The sequence below is a fragment of the Chiloscyllium plagiosum genome, unplaced genomic scaffold (assembly GCF_037043375.1).
Source record: "Chiloscyllium plagiosum isolate Xiang-an unplaced genomic scaffold, Cpla_swu_hap1 HiC_scaffold_32, whole genome shotgun sequence".
In the NCBI taxonomy this organism is placed as follows: Eukaryota; Metazoa; Chordata; class Chondrichthyes; order Orectolobiformes; family Hemiscylliidae; genus Chiloscyllium; species Chiloscyllium plagiosum.
In genome coordinates, this window is record NW_028270170.1 from 34647135 (window position 1) to 34667007 (window position 19873).

General features: G+C 39.8%; 1 protein-coding gene across 6 annotated transcripts in view; it reads left to right on the forward strand.

Moving 5' to 3' along the window:
• The window catches only part of gpatch8 (G patch domain containing 8), a 202215-nt gene that overhangs the window by 147393 nt on the left and 34949 nt on the right, over positions 1 to 19873 (forward strand). The gene's annotated exons all lie outside the window — the stretch shown is intronic.

Sequence of the window (19873 nt, forward strand, 5' to 3'; positions counted from 1 at the left end):
CCTTAAATTCCATCAGATGGCCGCTGCCCGGTGCTCGGCATGCATGCTCAAACCGTCAGGAAATATATGAATGCCAGATTCATCAGCCTCACCCACAAGGTAGAGCAAAACATCATCACCCGATCACAACACAACGCCGTCCATGCTCTCAAACCCAATTGTAACATTGTCATCAAACTAGCAGATAAAGGAATATTCAGAATAGAATAGATTACTGCAAGGAATTGTCCTGATAACTGAACAACCAGGAATACTGTGGGCAGTTACTGGCCGATCCAACCAAGGAGCTAAATACATTGATCAGGACTTTGGATCCAGTCCTTCAGAGTTCCCTATGTGCCCTCATCCCATGTACTTCTGGCGTAGGTGACTTCTACTGCCTTCCGAAGATACATCAAGCCAACGCACCAGGATGTCCCATCGTATCAGGCAATGGAACCCTGTGTGAGAACCTCTCTGGCTATGTCGAAGGCATCTTGAAACCCATTGTACAGGGGATCCCCAGCTACTGTCGCACCACTACAGATTTTGTACAGAAACGCAGCACCCACGGGCCAGTCGAACTGGGAACATTCCTTGTCACAATGGACGTTTCAGCACTCTACACCAGCATCCCCCACAATGACGGCATCATGGCAACAGCCTCGATGCTCAACACCAACAAATGCCAAAAGCACCGTACTACAACACATCTGTTTTATCCTTGACCACAGCATTTCACCTTTGACAACCAGTTCTTCATCCAGACACATGGAACAGTCATGGCAACCGATTTTTCATCTCCAATATGCCAACATCTTTATACACAGGTTCAAATAGGACTTCTTTTCTATGCAGGACCTCCAACCAATACTATATACCAGGTACATTGACAACATTTTCTTTCTCTGAGCGCATGGCAAGGAGTCACTGAAAAAACTACGCAGTGATATCAACGAGTTTCATCCCACCATCAAACTCATCATGGACTACTCTCTACTATCTGTCTCATTCTTGGACAATGCATCACCATCAAGAGTGGGCACCTCAGCACCTCACTCTATCACAAACCCACGGATAATCTAACAATGCTACACTTCTCCAGCTTCCACCCGAAGCATATTAAAACAGCCATACCCTATGGACAAGCCCTATGCATACACAGCATCTGTTCAGAGGAGGAGGAACGTGACAGGCACCTGGAAGTACTCAAGGATGTCCCAGAAGAACGGGGTACGATGCCCAACTCATCAACCATCAGTTCCAACGTGCCACAGCGGGAAACCGTAATGACCTCCTCAAGAGATAGACACGAGCTGCAACCAGCAGAGTACCCTCCGTTATCCATAACTTCCCAGGAGCTGAAAAACTACACCATGTTCTTCACAGCCTGCATCACTTTAAGAATGAGGATGAGCACCTCACCAAGACCTTCCCCACACCTCCACTTTTCGCCTTTAAACAACCACCAAACTTCAAACAGATGTTTCGTAGCAAACTTCCCGGCTTTCAGGACAACACCATGCAACCTTGTCATGGTAGACACTGCAAGACGTGTCAGAGTGTCAACATGGATACCACCATTATGTGTGGGGACACCTCCCACCATGTATGTGGCAGGTACTCATGTGACTCAGCCAAAGTTGGCTATCTCACCCGCTGCAGGCAAGGATATCCTGAGGCATGGTACGTTGACCAGACAAAACAGAGGCAACAGCAACGGATAAATGGACACTGCACAACAATCAACAAACAGGAGTATTCCCAACCAGTCAGAGAACACTTCAGCGGTCCAGGATATTCGATCTCAGATCTTCGGGTGACGGTCCTCCAAGGCGAACTTTGGGACAGGCAACAGAGGAGCGTCTTATCTTCCGACTGGGAACCCTCCAACCACAGGGGATGAACTTGGACTTCACCAGTTTCTTCATCCCCCCTCCCCCCACCTTGTCTCAGCCGAATCCCTCCAGCCCGGCACCGCCTTCCTGACCTGCAGTCTTCTTCTTGACCTCTCCGCCTCCATCCTACTCCGACCTATCACCCTCACCTTGACCTCTTTCCACCTATCACATTTCCAACGCCTCTCCTCCAAGTCCCTCCTCCCTACCTTTTATCTTCTCCTGCTGAACACTCTCTGCTCATTCCTGAAGAAGGGCCTGTGCCCGAAACGTCGAATCTCCTGTTCCCTGGATGCTGCCTGACCTGCTGTGCTGTTCCAGCAATAAAGTTTCAACAACGCAAAGTGGCCAAGCAGAGGCTGATAGCCAAGTTCGGTACCTGTGTGGATGGCCTCAATTGGGACTTTAAGTTCATGTCACACTACAGGTGACCCCACTGCACTACACATGCGTGCACATACAGACAGGTGCACGCATGCACAGAATTGCCAACAGACAAACATGCCAACAGACACCCGCTGACACAGACCCTCTCTCATACCCTCATACATACGCTCCCACGCACTCAAGCACACATATACCCTCTCATAGACTTATACCCCCTCATATTCTCATGCATACAAACACTTTCTCACAGACATTCATAATTAGAATTAGTCTGAACATTGTGGCACAGTCTCTCACAGGGCACCTCGTACCTTAAGTGCGTTATCTGGGCCGACATGACACCAATTGTTGAAGTTCACTTGAGAATGTAACTTTTAAAAAGTTCTGTGATTTACATATGAAAGAACTGAAACCAACATGTTCGTTCTAAAAGATGAGAGGCTTAACAAACAATCCATGTCTTTTTCAATATATAATTTCAGTTACATCACACTGTAAACTTTTGCTATAAATTCTGTGTCTTACGATCTTATACTCCAGAACCACCTGATTAAGGAGCAGCACTCCGAAAGCTAGTGCTTCCAAATAAACCAGTTGGACTATAATCTGGTGTTGTGACTTTTAACTGGGTACCTATTTCTCAACTAATGGTTGAACCTTAATTCTTCAGATCTAAATCTGTCAATGATGCATTAAATATGAGAGTTTTATTTGGATGTATTTATATTGCAACTGTATCGTTGATGCATTTTGTTCCACATTAATACCAATGAGTTGTGATGTTTTGTACCAGATCAGAGTTAACTTTGGAAAGTAGCATCAGTTAGAAATAAGCCTGGACCTTGTGACAAAGATCAGATAAATGGAGTGAGTTATGTGTGTATAATCTGGGCTAAGAACTTGTCTCGCTCACACTGGGATTCAAACTGCACTAATAATGCAGTTATAGGTAATAAACATGACTCAAGAATGCCTTACACTTCTGCGTGTTACATGTTTCATTTGTTTTTATTCATTTTAACTCAGCAGAGCAAAGAATTTGTGGAACATAGTAGCAAAGTGAATAATGAAAATACTAGAAATATTATTTGCAAATGGACGCATTACTTTGTTTCTCAGCTTACCAAAGCTAAAATTCAGTTATTTTCTGACTAAATCTGATCCTTTGTGGTTTGTCCCTTAGTTCCATCATAACTGATTCGGTCTGTAATGCAAATGGAGTTTATTACCCTGTAATGTTCAGTGAAAGAAGAATTTGATACCGCGGCAGTATGAGTCAGAGCATGTTGGCACAAATGTGCTGCAAAATACTGCTGCAGTTTGAATCACATTGAATGTAGAAAGAGTCTTGCTATTTTATTCTGTCACTCCTGTGTGAGGATGGGGATAATGAGCAAAGCTGGCAATTGTTACTGGTGAACCACGAAGCTTGATAGCTTGGCTAAATCTCACAAAGAAAATGTCTGTTTTTATACCTGCCCGAATCCTTAATTGAAAGTTCTGCCTTTGAATGAAAGATTAATTACAGACAAGATTCTGAACAAATGTGGTAATCATCTTAAATGAAAGCAAAAAGGATGCACTGCTCTCAGCTATGTCTTCTGGTAGTGAGGTTGTTGCGAGCCTCATCAATAGGTCTTTCTCTGTGTAAGAATTACACTATACAGGGCAACCCCCATAGCCACGGAATTGTTTCCTCTGGTTTCAGTTACCTGCAGTTTACCATGGCCTGAACGTATTATAAGGAACCTTTCAGAACTGGGGGCTGCCGAGAAGGTAAATTTCCCATTTAAATGAATGGGTTCGCTCTGATCTGTGGTCTCGGGCTTCCGCAGTAGGTCTTGGAACATCCCCCCCTGCGGGTATGGGGATCTACTATATAAAACCAAAACAATTACTGAATTATACAACACTGGGTTGGTCAATTCAAGTTAAGCAAAACATACGCAGTTTGTTTTGGAACAATCACGTCTACATTAAACTGTCTGATTGCATTGTTCATGCATTTGTCTAGGATGTTTGATTTGAAGTGGGTAAACCTTTTTATGACAACTCACTGGTATACATGTGCATCTTGGACATCATGTTTAACATCTCATAATTTACACACTGATCAATGCAGATAAGATTGTCTCTTGCATTAATTTTCACTAAAAATACTAGACTCTTATTACCTTGCTGCCTCTTTTTTTGTGCTGGTGTTCAAAGCAAACTTCTTCACTTTGGTTTCTATTTTTGTCACTTAAATTTGACATTTGCAACATTTTAAAAGCCGATCAACCTTTTCGAAATTCTAGAAACTTATCCTGAAAACAAACAGTAGTAGTTAAACTGAAATGGTATTCAAGTGGAAGCCATAATCTGTGTACTTTGTTACCAGTTGCAGAATCGTCAAATATTGGAAACAAAACAGCAGGAGTGTCTTGTCGTCTTGCTTAAACAAGTGCATTCCTTGAAAAGTTTTGTGATAGGCCATTCTGATCTGGAATAGATACTATATCCTATATTTTTAATAATTTATTTTACAAGTGAAACCCTCCACATTTGACATCATCACAACCCATTTCTAAAAGTGCACTGATTCTCAAGCCCCATTACTCCTGGAGTCCCCACAAAAGTGTATGATTTAATCAGAGCTCACAAAGTTCCCAATTTACATGTCACATAGAATCAAATTAACAGAAAGCACAGAACAAGTTATTGTACTTAACTAGAACTTTTATTGCAAATGAGTAAATTCCAACCACAAGTAAACCGCTATAAGCTAGGAACACATAGCTCTTTTGGTTAAAACTCTAACCCCCTTCAACTATTCCCCCTCCCCCAGACACAGACAAACAAAAGCACTCCAATTTTAAGGTGGAGAGAAAAGCTGGGAACCACAGTAAATTCCACAGTCCACAGGGTTCACAAACATGATTATTTTGCAACACTTTCTGTTCACTCTCTGTTCTCTACGTTTCTTCAGTTCTCCACAGGAGACATAGGTTGATTGTTACATAAACTGCAAATTTCTTAGTTATTGGTTAAGGCAACAAGATGCAGCAGCTAGTGAGAGGAAAAATGCAGGCTTGCTTTAGGTATTTATACTGCAGAGTGAGACTTGCAATCTGCCCATCCAGAGGTCCAAAGGCTTCTCAGTATATTATTCATGTCCATTGACTCCCAGTAGTTGAGCAGCTAATCAGAGAGTTGTTGTCGGGCTGATGGTGTTTTGGCATCTACAACTGGTCACAATTATACAAATCTGTCAAGTACTTGTTCCAGGTTAAATCTCATTCTGCGAACACCCTAGTGCTGGGCTGTCTACAAGCAGCTTCCACATGCCTCAGCCACTGTCTGAACAAAACAGCAGTATAAACATCACAGTGTGATGTAGTAACTTGTTTATATAGTGCAGCAATTCTTTCTACAATCCTGGGTCCTTTTCTATTTTAGTTCACAATCACAGGCTCAACAATAACCTGCTCAATGATGTCCAGTTGGGTTCTGCTAGGACCACTCAGCTCTGGACCTCACTACAGCCTTGGTCGAAGCATGGACAAAAGAGCTGAATTCTAGAGGTGAGCTGATAGTGACAGTGTTTGATATCAAGGCTACATTTGACCGAGTGTGGCATCAAGGAGCCCAAGCAAAATCTGAATCAGGGGGAAAACTCTTTGCTGATTAGAGTCATACCTGACACATAGGTCGTGGTTGTTGCAGGTCAGTCATCGCAACTCCAAGACATCTCTGCAGTAGTGTCCTATATCCAAACATCCTCAGCTCCTTCATCATTGACCTTCCTTCCATCATAAGGTCAAAAGTGGGGATGTCCTCACAATGTTCAACATACTGAAGCAGTCCTTGTCCAAATGCAATAAGATCGGAACAATAGCTGGGCTTGGCCTGACAAGTGGCAAGTAACATTTGCGCTATACAAATGCCAGGCTATGACCATCACCAATTAGCGACAATCTAACCACCGATCATTGATATTCAATGGTGTTACCATCACTGTCGAAACCATAGGGGCTATCATTCACCAGAAACTCAACTGAACTTCAAAGTCTGTGAGAAGATTTGTAGCTCGCGTGCTCGTTGTTGTGGTTCTGTTCGCCGAGCTGGGAATTTGTGTTGCAGACGTTTCGTCCCCTGTCTAGGTGACATCCTCAGTGCTTGGGAGCCTCCTGTGAAGCGCTTCTGTGATCTTTCCTCCGGCATTTGTAGTGGTTTGAATCTGCCGCTTCCGGTTGTCCGTTCCGGTTGTCCGTTCCAGCTGTCAGTTGCAGTGGTCGGTATATTGGGTCCAGGTCGATGTGCTTATTGATTGAATCTGTGGATGAGTGCCATGCCTCTAGGAATTCCCTGGCTCTTCTCTGTTTGGCTTGTCCTATAATAGTAGTGTTGTCCCAGTTGAATTCATGTTGCTTGTCATCTGCATGTGTGGCTACTAAGGATAGCTGGTCGTGTCGTTTCGTGGCTAGTTGGTGTTCATGGATGCGGATCGTTAGCTGTCTTCCTGTTTGTCCTATGTAGTGTTTTGTGCAGTCCTTGCATGGGATTTTGTACACTACATTGGTTTTGCTCATGCTGGGTATTGGGTCCTTCGTTCTGGTGAGTTGTTGTCTGAGAGTGGCTGTTGGTTTGTGTGCTGTTATGAGTCCTAGCCAGACTACTGCGACCACTAGGACTCATAACAGCACACAAACCAACAGCCACTCAGACAACAACTCACCAGAACGAAGGACCCAATACCTAGCATGAGCAAAACCAATGTAGTGTACAAAATCCCATGCAAGGACTGCACAAAACACTACATAGGACAAACAGGAAGACAGCTTAACGATCTACATCCATGAACACCAACTAGCCACGAAACGACACGACCAGCTATCCTGAGTATCCACACACGCAGATGACAAGCAACGTAAATCCGACTGGGACAACACTACTATTATAGGACAAGCCATACAGAGAAGAGCCAGGGAATTCCTAGAGGCATGGCACTCATCCACAGATTCAATCAATAAACACATTGACCTGGACCCAATATACCGACCATTGCAGCGGACAGCTGGAACTGACAACCAGAAGCGGCAGTTTCAAACAACTACAAATACCAGAGGAAAGATCACAGAAGCGCTTCACAGGAGGCTCCCAAGCACTGAGGATGTCACCTAGTTCGGCGAAATTCCCAGTTTGGCGAACAGAACCACAACCACTCAACTGAACTCACCACATAAACACTTTGTTGTCAGTGGGGCATGTGTAAGAGAATTTAAATGTGTGCATAACTAAAAGAATGAAATTATGAAGTGTTTTTGTATCGGGTAGTTTTGTTTCCTCTTGAATATAGAACATAAGTGATGATATAATGTTGAAAGTGATTTAAGGATTTTATAGGGCAGATGATAAAAACCATTCACTTTTTTGGGGTAAGTTTTGAACCAAGGGTTATAAATTAGAATAACATTTGAAGGGAGGAGTTCAAAGGTAATGTTAGGAAGAACTTATTAACACAAAGGGTAAAGGAAACCTGCAAATTTCCACAAAAACAGTTGACACAATCTTATTAAGCTCAGAGCTTATAAAAACCAAGGCATGTTTATTAAGATAAGATGAAGATCAACCACAATTTACTTGAGTGTTGACATAATCTTGAAGAGGTGAATGGCCTACACATGTTTCTGTGTTCTATTCTACTTCTGCTTACTAAAGCCATTAAGAGTTCAGCTTTGCTAAATCAACCCAGTTGATAGCAGGTATTGAGTTACCGTTTTCTGAAATTCTGATTTTCTTTTTTTGATAAGATATGGTTTATCCTTTTGTACAGCATTCGGTTTTCTGTGATGTAATCTGCTGTGAATGTTTCTGTATATCCCCAATCACCTCTTTGAAAATTCAAAGACTTTATGCTGAACGTCTACCCAAAAATAAAATTTGAATTTTGGGGTTCCCATTCAGGTATAATTAAAGTACAAGAGAGAATATTTGTCTTTCTTTCTCTCCTTCTTCCTGTTCTGAAAATGGATAACTCATAGGTGAATATAGAACTGATAGGTTTGAATGGCCTGTTTTCACCGAGTTGCTGATGTTCTGTACAATCATAACGGAACACACAACCAAAGATGAATGCTATATTGTGAGTGTGAGTCATGTATGTCAATAAACGTTTACTTGACAACATTTCTTGTTTAGCTTTCCTTTTAAAGGAATTCACCACTCAAACTAAGGTCAGTGAATTTAAGTCCAAATCTTGGGTCGGATTTTTAGATTCTATTTGCCGTCAGTGAATATCTGTGCCACCCAAAGTGATGAATATTTGTTCTGGCAAATAGAATACAGCCATACCCTGATGAAGTGCTCCTAGTCAAGATACAATGCAGTTTAGTTTCTCACATTGTCTTAACATTGTTTTTAAATCAACCTCCGAAGAGCTACAGCTGGTATGCAAACGTGGCATTATGTTTAATTTCCTACCATGAAATTGATATCTCATGTCAATTTAGAGACTGTTTTGTTTAGTTGTACATGATTCCAAAGAGTTGGATTAAAAATGTCCAGACACTTCCATTAGTCTGGATTGAATTTGAATCTAGGCTTAAGAGCTGAGAATTCTTCTTCAAATGTTTGGTTATGAGTATAGGTTTTTTTTCATTTAATCTTTTCTGAGCTATAGAGAATATGTAAAATATAGTTGAATAGTCCAGATGTCAGCTGTGGGTCAGTTGATAGTATTCTTACCACTGAGAGATTGCGTGTTCCAGCTGAATCAGGGGATTTGAGTATAAAATCTGGGCAAATTCCTCAATGAGCTCATGAAGAAGTGCTATCATTTTATTTTAGATATTAAGCCAAAGTCCAGCATTTGCTTTATATGGACATAAAAGGTTTTATGTCACTTTTCCCAAGGAAAACAGGTAAATTGTCCCTGGTATCCTGGCTAATATTTATTCTTCAATCAATCTCACTAATTTCGATAAATTTTTAAAAATTATTTGGACAATCTCATTTGGCATCTTAGGTAATGGAAACTGGAAGGGAGCAGCAAACCATGGTTGGGGTGAGGAATGAGCGAGGGAAGTGGAGTTATTGGGAGTGGTTAGTGATAAGAGCAGGAAGGAGTGCAAAGAAAGTAGGGGAAGGGTTGGAAGGAACAATTTTCTGTCTCATGTCCGTCTTTAATGCTGGCACTCCCTAATACATGCATGGAATGCATCCTCTGGATTTGTGGTATCAGACACAGTCATAAGTATTTTTATGTCTGTAAAATGCTTTGAGATGTTGCGAAAGATACAATTCATTCTCTTTCCTACTTTTATAACTGAATTACTCATTCACTCACTCAATATTGAAAGATATTTTAAACTTTTACATGGTAAGTGTTGTTCTTTTTTTATTATTGCTCCCAGTTTTCATCTCTATTCTTACCATGAGTTGATGTGTCCAGTTTTTATTATTTCTATCCCTGGTTCACTTGACTACAAATGTGTTTTAGAGAGTCAGATGAAAGTAGATCAGAATAGATGGAGTAGCAGCATTAAAAAAAGGCTTGTTTTCCCTAAGGTCCTTACTGCACAATAACTTGCCAAGTGTCCAAGTTCTTAGATGGTTGAACTGGCACTTCCAAATATAGAGTATCATGGGAGTGCAAACCTGTTGAAACTGTATTTTAAAGCTGAGTATTAAATGAGCTAACCTTTTGAATGTAGATTGACCACTGCAAAATCAATGACTACTATACTAAACTTAAAGAATTAAGGTGTATTAAACATCTGTGTTGAAATGTTAGTCTTGATTCAGTGATAACACACGCACTTCAAAGTCAGTGGCACGTGTGCTGAAAGCTTATTCCAGAAACTTCAGGACATAACGTAGGCTGATAGGATAGAATTTAAATCTGATAAAAGTGGCAGTTTGTTTTATTAGATTTCTGCATAACTTGCCTTCTGTACATTCTAAGCATTACACAGACCAATCAGCATGCAGTAACTCCTCACAGTTATTAGGTACTTATTGTTGCTCAGAAACTCAAAATTTGGAATGCCTCAGTTTTGTTAGTTTGTCCTTCCCCTTAACAATGGGCAAGTTTCTAAATTTAGTTTTGACACTGTCTTATGACTTATCTCCAATGTCCTACTGTTTGCAATAATGGCTTTGTTGTCACCTGGACAGACTGACCCAAGGAAAGCCTACTTACTAGAGAATAGTGTTTTTACTATGGGCTGCAAACTTGAGTCATTTTTCTGTTATGTACAAGTTCAACCAGAAAATGGATGCAATTGCAGAAATGAACATCCATTAAAGCATAATGGATGAACATATCTTAAATCCCTGATAAAGAAACTGTTTCAATGCTGCACAATGGGCTTTGGCCCTTCAACTAAAGTTCTCATTTTTTAAAGAAAGGGAACTTGATTAAACAATTGTTGTTATCCTTTCATAGCAATTCATACAATTTTTGTAATGCCAAGTGGCATGAGCACGCAGCCAGTCAACGTAGTGTAATGGCCTTTTGGTAGTCAAATAATATGAGAGAACATGGATAGAGAAAAAGTTGATCAATGGCACTGTTCCCAGGAGTTTGTATTTGTTGCGCTTATAGTACTTCAATGCCATTTTTCTCTATAGCATTCTATTCCTCCCAATCTCATGAGACAATGTTTTCTTGAATAGTACTGTGAATGGGAAAATGCAATGAATATAATTTTTTTGTTTTTGCTGAAAACAACAAATGCTGGAGACCATAGCGATTCAGGCAGCATCCATGGAGAAAGAGCAAGCGAATGTTTCGAGTCTAGCTGCTGCTTCATCAGAGCTACAGTCTGACTACTGTGACCACCAACATTGGTTGTTTTCAGTCTAGAGTCCTGCATCTGCAGTAATTTTTTCCTAAGTTTTAATTTTGGTTTTGTGGATAAAATAGTTCTGCATACATCTGATAACTAAGCTTTCACTCTGTCAATGCACACTTGATCTTTCCAGACCTCCAGTGGAACGTTTTTGATATTGAGAGAGTATGTGCATTATATTGTGAAAACAGAAGCTTGGTAACTTGGTACCATGCCTTAAATACATTATCATTTTTCTTACCGGACAGCCCAACACTAATAGGAGAATGCTAACCTGCAGTGGTGCATTGTGCATGTGCAACAAATCATGAATTATGTGATTGGAATATTTGTTTATAAACAATGCATTTGTGCTTTGTTTAAATTCACTGATAATGGCAGTCACCAGACATTTTACGATAGTGCATAAGTACAAAAAAGGTATTTGTTGTACTACTATCACTGATTTATATTAATTATTGCCCACATTTAATTATAACTGATTTATGTATAATCTCGCATTGAGTTTTGAGAGATTTTTGTTCTTGCATTGATTCCTAGTATTGGGAGAGTCGTAAGTGTTGTCTGTATTTCTGGTTGAGTGCATTTGTGATGAATTTGTTTTTTTGTGATGACTGAGTTCTCTGTGTGGCATGTCAGGTGCAATCCAAATCAGGATTATGGCCCTACATTTCTCCAGATCGAAATTTGTAATTTTATACCATTTTGAATAAAACTAGTTTTCCACATAGAAAAGACTCTTTTATTAGTAAAACATTTTTCTGAGTGCTGCTAAATTACTTGATAATGGGCCTTGCAGTCACTACCGTCCTCTATAGTTATAGTATGGTCTCAAATGAATGAGATCTAACCACTAGATTTATTGGTTAAAATAAAGCAACTGCAGAAGTATTTTATCAGAACAGCTTATTTATTCACCTAAAACAAATTTGATCAACACTACTGTTTCAAAGCAATATTTTACAAATGTTTTATTCATAGAGTAATTCTTTCTCTTTATATTATGTTAATTTCAAAACCATAACTCCACAGCATGTTATGGAATGTAGGGCTCATAAAATTAACATTTTGTCACTGATCATTTAGTGGGAATAGTCAAAAGGTTTTTTTTTCAAAAAATAAATCTTGCATTTAGCAATCATTCTGATCTTGACCTTGACAGTGAAAACTTGTTGGGAAAAGACAACAATAGTACCTTAGTGCAAGAGTTTTTTGCAAAATTTGCCTGTTTGTAATTTTATTTTCTCCAGAGTTTCTATGTCTTGATAGTTTTCTTGTTACTTTCTGTTTCATATTCCTGTTTAGTTGGCTTCATGCAAATTATTTTCATTTGATTTCTATTCAACAATGGCATTTTGTTCTCTTAGTTTCTTGTGGTTTTTGTATCGTAGTAAGAGATGTATAGCTTCAATTACAGTTTACAGGTGACAGGGAGAAAATGGCATTCATGCGACCAATTGAAACATTTTGACTCTTAGAGCTTGTCAGTTTAACAGCATTTCAAAAAATCAGAAAGAGAGTTGATTATATCTTTCAAGTTCAATTGTTCATAGCTATCCTTTTGTATTAAAGCAATTGGTAACACATTCATCATTATGGATGATGCTATTGAGCGACTCTTAAAATTAAAAAAAACAATCCAACCAAAGCCTTCTGTGTGGGTATCACTGTAGCAATTCAAATATTTTTACTGAAATGGGCTCATAGAAAGTTCCTGGTTTGTCATATGGATTTGTTATTTCTGTTATATATTTGGTTTGAATTATTGGAGCTATATTAGCCACTGTTTGTTTGTTTTTTGACTTCTGGGTGTACATTTATATTTAAAAAAAAGGGTTCCAGTTTCACAAAAACTGCCTCCACCTCCACCCCCCCCCCCCCCCCCCCCCCTCCACCCAACCCCCCCGCCAGTTCTTGCTCATGGATTGAAGTATCTTGTTTTGACCCTCAAATTCAGCATATAGCATGTAATTATACGAACTGTCAATTCTTGTGAATGTTGCAATGAGGTCAGGTGAATTGGCCATGCTAAATTGTCCATAGTGTTAGGTAAGGGGTAAATGTAGGGGTATGGGTGGGTTGCGCTTCGGCGGGGCGGTGTGGACTTGTTGGGCCGAAGGGCCTGTTTCCACACTGTAAGTAATCTAATCTAGACAAAAAAAGTTTCCTTAATCTAAAATTCTGAAACATGTGTGTGAAATGTATATAGTTTAATAATATTGATCTTAACTTTAGGATGACTATTTGTTTCTGAGTAATTTGTGTTTTGAGGAATAAGATTCATTTAAACATAGAGGTAATGTCAGGTACTGCTGTTTTGCAGTTGGAAGCTTGTTTTTAAATTTATTTGGTGATTAAAATGCTTTCAATTAAAACGAGTCTAAAGGAAAGGATGAGTTAATGCTTCATGAACACTCTATTTAGCAGTTTGCACTTAACCGACATCAATGGAGAGCTCAAACCACCCTGTGAAGATGACGACCATTATTGGCCACTAATAGTGTCAGTGGCAGTGATCTACGGCCAAACCAGACATTTATTTAAGCTGTCAGTTAAAAGTGTGGAATGGTATGCTGTCAGTAACTAATTATTAAAATTTACATAGTAATGACTTACACTTTAGATAATCTGCCCCCCATGTCTGTCTTTTTATAGACATTGTTATGCAGCAGTGAAAACTTTGAACCATTGAGGCAGCCTAGTTATTTATATCAAATGATGAAAAATACCAGAGGCAAAAACAGTAGCTTTTTTCCCCAAAGATAAGTAAAAAAAAACGTATTCCAAACAAAAGCAGTAAAAGCAAAATCATCTAGTGTAGCAACATTGAAACTGAGGAATTTTTGATAATTCATACTTTCACTTCTTAATTTTATAAGAAGTCAGACATCTTGGTTTTCACTTCCTTTTGAATATTTTTTTTCACAGGCTGATTTCTTAAAGTTATTCAAAACTAGTGGATAAATTGTAGATTTACTGATTTGTGGTCATACAAATACATTTTTCAGTTGGATTTTCAAATGAGTTGATTGAATGTTGTCGTTCTTGTCCTGTGCCTGTGTAGCTAGCAAGGAAAGCGCACAATTTGTGTTTTGAATCAGATCAAATTCATTTTAAGTGTTGTCAGAAATCTGAAGCGTTGTTCTCAAAATGATTATTACTTGGAAGATCATACTGGTTTATTGCTCACTGTTAATTTTTTTCACCCATTACAAATATTTTATAATGTTCTTGTAATAAATTTTGAGCTCAAATGAAGCTTGCAATATTTATTCCTATGTGGAGGGCTGTATGGAATGGTGAGGTTGGAGGCAATGTGAATATATGGCTGATGTCCAAAAGGCACTGCTGCACTTTCTCATTTTTTTAAGAAGAATTTTATTGAGACAACAATCTTAGGCTATATCATTTGCTGAAAAGTTGCTGTTTAAAACTACAGTGGACATTTGCTGTGAAAATTAGGGTACAAATTCTGGCATTTGCATTTCTGCTGCCTATAGTTATGTACATGGCAAGTAATTACACTAACAGAAAAGGGTGGCAGCTTCTTTTATATTCTTTATTCTAACTTGTTTTCCAGCATATTGGTCAATAAAGAGGTGTTGGTGGTTTGGAAAATGTAAGAGCTCAACTCCCTCCCTGTGGATAGATAAACAATTAATTGCCAGTGAAATGGATTTTTCAATTTCCTATAATCTTTAAAACATTACTGTAGAAACATAATATTCTCTAATGAACAGTTGTTTCAAAGGTAGTTCAGCTTTCATCATTGTGACCACATTTTGGCCAATTCAAAATAGTATTTGAACTATGTAGGGAAGTATTTTGTGCATTAGGAAGCAAGAGTTATCAAAAATAGTTCAAGTCCAATAATACAAAATTTTTAAAAATCTAGCAAGATGCCTGTACAGTCGATTCTGATATAACTGGATAGTTCGGGTTCTCATGTGATCTCACGTTATAAGAAAATCGCACAATAGCCATGCCGTTTTAACTGTTGGGGCACCAATCGAGTTATAGCCAATACAGGTAAGGAAAATTTGCATTCTACAAATAACGGTACAAATTCTTCAATTGTGTTAAATCCAATTCACATTGAAAAAACACGTTATAGCAGAACCGACTGTACTGATCAATGAATGACAGACAGTTAAATATATTGAAAGGAAAAAATAATTTTATATAAATACAATGGGCAGAGCTTTCCCTCCCTGAAAATAGTGAGAGAAGTAAAAGGGGAATAATGGGTAAGTTCACCCCAAAGACGAGCTCAATCCTTTTCTCTTGATGGGTTAGCAGATGTAAAGCCAACCCGCTGCTCTTGCATCCTATTCTGCTAACCCCTCTCTCCTACAATCCCAACCGAATACAATAACAAACACCTATCTTTATGCTGTTGGATCCCTTGAGGAGAGGTTTCAACTGGCAGACTTTCAATTCAGAAGCTACTGACCAGGTTACCATTGTTCACACTCCTGGAAACTCTCCCTCAGTGTGTCTATGAGCTCTTAATGAACTGATTGGCTGATGATACAGTGACCTATCCCATCAGTAGGAGGTGGCATGTTTGTCACCACGTTAAGCACCAACCCCCAGGCTTCGAAGAAAATTGGGGAAAATATACCCATTGTCTTAGAAATGTATTCTGTTTGTATTATACAATTAAGATGTGTTTCTAATATGTTGCAACCTTCAGATATAAAAGGCAGAATCACATCATTTTAATGTGTAATGTTCTAGAGTTAGAGTAGGTTCAGAGTCTTACAGTACCATGGAAATGATTAGCTTGTTGGGGAAAAAAAAAGACAGAAAATAGTGTAAAGATAAGTGATGCTGTGGAAGAAATAGCAGATACTCTGAGGATCATTTTCTGATCCTTACAACATATGGGTGAAGTACCAGGGGGCGAGAGTTCATTCAAACAGGATGCAAAGGATAGGTCAAATAATCATAGAATGGCGAATCTCATCCCAGTGATGGGTAAATTACTGGAATCAGTATTGACAAATAGGATTAAGGAGAGTTGCAGAATAGTCAAGGTTAGTCAGCATGATTTTGTTAAGGAAAGACTGTATCTTACTATTTTAATTGAATACTTTGAGGAAGTAACAAGGAAGATTAATGAGGATCGTGCAGTTGATGTTGTCAACATGCATTTTAGTAAGCTGTTTAATAAGAACCCAAAGGCAGATTGGTCATAAAAACTAAAGGCCATGGGATACTGGGAATATAGTAAGTAGCATCCAAAATTTGCTCAGAGACAGGAAATAAAGGGTATTGGTTGATGGCTGCTTTAAGATTGGAAAGCAATTTGCATCAGCTTTGATTTCTGGTTTCGTTAGGATATATCTAACTACTTCTGGAATGTATTTCTGAATATCTCTAAAGTATTTCTGCAGTCTTTCTAAGCATCTCCTGCCACGATCAAAGTCTGAGTAGAGCAGTTGCTTTGGGAGTCCCATGTTGGGTATGTGAATGAGATGTTTCACCCAGTGGAATTGGTTTTAAATGATTAGCTCATTGCTGGAAAAATTGACTTGACAGAGAATGCTGCACTTGCACTATTTTTCTTGCTACCAGTTTTGGAAGATCTTGTGAAGACATTGCTCATGGTATTTCTCGGTACTTTGAGGTGCCAATGTATATTTTTCAAGTCTGTGAAGCATATAGAAAAACAGGGCTAATTGTCCAATAAAGTACAATGTTGTTCTTGGGCTTTAGGTCTTATTCAAATACACTTTACCTCAGTCAACCAAAGGTTAAGCTGGCACATTGGAGGCAGTGATGAATTTCATCATCTGTGTTTGTCTTTGTGGATAAGTGACCTGAAAGACACAGAAAAAGGTCCATGCTTCCCAAGATCCTATTGTCAAATTTGAGGAGAATGCTTCATAAGTCTTCAATGTGGACAAAGACAAAAGTTTCCCAGTATTCCCGACATTTGAATTTGCTGAGTAGTGAAGATCAAGTCTGAAGCCTGTCGAAGAATAAAACTGCTCTGCAACTCTAGGAGGTGTTCCTCAGCCACTGGGAGGAGATGGTTGATGAGGGATCGACAGAGTGATCTTTCTCATACCATACAGCAGGGAAACTCCTCTGTAGTTATCACAATCATATCTGTCTCCCTTCTTGAGTACAGTCATGATCATAGCATACCTAAGATCCACTAGCATACAGTCTTCTTTCCAGGTGAGGGATATGAGGTTGCATACCTGTGCTCAGGAGTCTTTCTGTGCCATGATTCAAAACTTCACAGAGGTTTTGTCTGCTCCAGAGATTTTAAGTTTCCAGCTGTCGAATGACCTTGTCAGCTTCATTTTGGATCAGGATGGTGGTGAGACTGAACTAGATGAGACATTGAGGAATAGAGTTGAGGATATTTAAGTTGGAAACAGCTTTGGTTAAGTTTTTCTTAGTGTTACCTCCAGCAAGGACTGCTATAAGGAGCACCCCTCAATGTTTGGCTCTCAATGGGTGGGTTCTTGAGTGTTAAAGCCATAGATCATCTTGATGGTGCTGAAGGAGCTATTTCATTGGATTACCCACACTATTTCCACCCATCATTTATTTTTTATTCGCGAGTTTTATGCTGTATTCCCTTCAGTTGCCTGTACGACTGCTGCTGCTTGAAGCATGGGTATATGTCCAGTTACTTAAACCTGTGTTTATGCTCGAATTAGATCAGGTCTGTTTTGGTCACTTTCATATACCAGCCATGATGTCTCCTAGTAGATACACCAAGGACCTTTTCACGGCTGTTTGTTTTGGTGAACCTTAGGGTCCACCAGACATCGGGGAAACAGTGTAAGCACCTGATGGCTGAAGATTGAGATGTTAACAGTGGGGCACTACCTGAGAAGAGTTAGTGGAGTAAAAATAAACAAAAGAATTGCAGATACTGGAAATCTGAAATAAAAACAGGAATTGCTGGAAAATCTCAGAAGATCTGGCAGCAGCTGTGGACAGAAATCGCAGTTAATGTTTCAGGTCCAGTGACTTTTCTTGGACACAAAACGGTAACTCTGATTTTTCACCACATATACTGCCAGACCTGCTGAGATTTTCCAGCAATTTCTGTTTTTGTTTGAATTAATGAGGTTCTTGTGACTTTTGATGTTGTTTCTTCTTCGATTTTGTGTGTTACTTCCCTATTTGAGGGCTAGGCTGATGGAAATACTAAATTTGCTCCCCCAGTCAAACTGTTCCAGTACATTTACAACACTGGCAGCTACCTAACAATGTGGAAAATCGCCTAGGTATGTTCTGTACACAAAAAGCAGAACAAATCGAACCCAAGCAATTTCCACCTCATTAGTTTACTCTCAATCATCAGTAAAGTGATAGAAGGTGTCATCAACAGTGCTATCAAGCAACACCTGCTCAAGATTAATTGGTTAGTGATGCCAATTTGGTTCAGCCAGGACCCCTCAGCTCCTGAACTTAATACAACCTTGGTTCAAACATTAACCAAAGAGCTGAATTCCAGAGGTGAGGTGAGAGTGACAGTACTTGACATCAATGCAAACATTTAACTGAGTGTGGCATCAAGGAGCTCCATCACAATGGGAATTGATGGGTATTAAGGGCAAACTCTGCACTGATTGGAGTCATACTTGGTACACAGAAAGATGATTGTGATTGTTAGAGACCAGTCATCTCAGCTCCAGGTCATCTCTTCAGGAGTTCCTCACGGTAGTGTCCTAGGTTCAACCATCTTCAGCTGCTTCATTAATGACCTTCGCCCTATCATTAGGTCAGAAATGGGGATGTTCGCCAGTGATTACATAATGTTCAGCACCATTCGTGATTCCTCAGGTACTGAAGCAGGCCATGTTCAAATTACACAAGATCTGGACAATATCCAGGTGTGGGCTGACAGGTGGCAAGTAACATTCATGCCACATAATGCCAGATAATAACCATCTCCAATAAAAGGCAATCTAATCTCTCCCCCACCCCTTACATTCAATGATGTCATCACTGAATCCCCCACTATGAACATCCTTGGAGTTACTATTGACCAAAAACTTGCCACATAAACAGTAGCTACTAGAGCAAGTAAAACGCTGGAAATACTGTGACAAGTAGCTCACTTCCTGACCCCCCCAAAGCCTGTCCTCCATCTGCAAGGCACAAGTCAGGAGTATGGTGCAATACTTCCTACTTGCCTGGATGGGTGCAGCTCCAACAGCAGTTAAGCTTGAGGCCATCCAGCACAAAGCAGTCCACCTGATTAGCACTGCATCCACTCCTCCAACACTGATGCTTAATAGCAGCAATATGTACTGTCTACAAAATGCACTGCTGAAATTCACCAAAGATCCTTAGATAGCACCTTCCAAACCCATGATCACGTTCACATAGAAGGACAAGGACAGCAGTTATAAGGCACCATCACCACTTGCAATTTCCCTCCAAGCCACTCACCATCCTGACTGGAAGCATATCGCTGTTCCTTCACTGTCACTGGGTCAAAATCCTGGAATTCTCTTCCGAAGGGCATTGTGGGTCAATCTACAGCACGTGGACTGCTGTTGTTTAAGAACGCAGCTCACCACTATCTTCTCAAAGGCACCTAGGGACAGGCAATAAAATACTGACCAGCTGGTAAGTCCCACAAGCAAATAAAAAGGAAGGTACCCACTGTGATCACTCCAGCAGTCATTAGTTCCTGTCATGGCAAGAGTCGTGTGAACATTCTGACAGTCCCTTGCTCAAGGTCATGCAGGTGTCAGTGATTGGACCATGTGTTATGCCCTCAGGCGTTGTACTTAT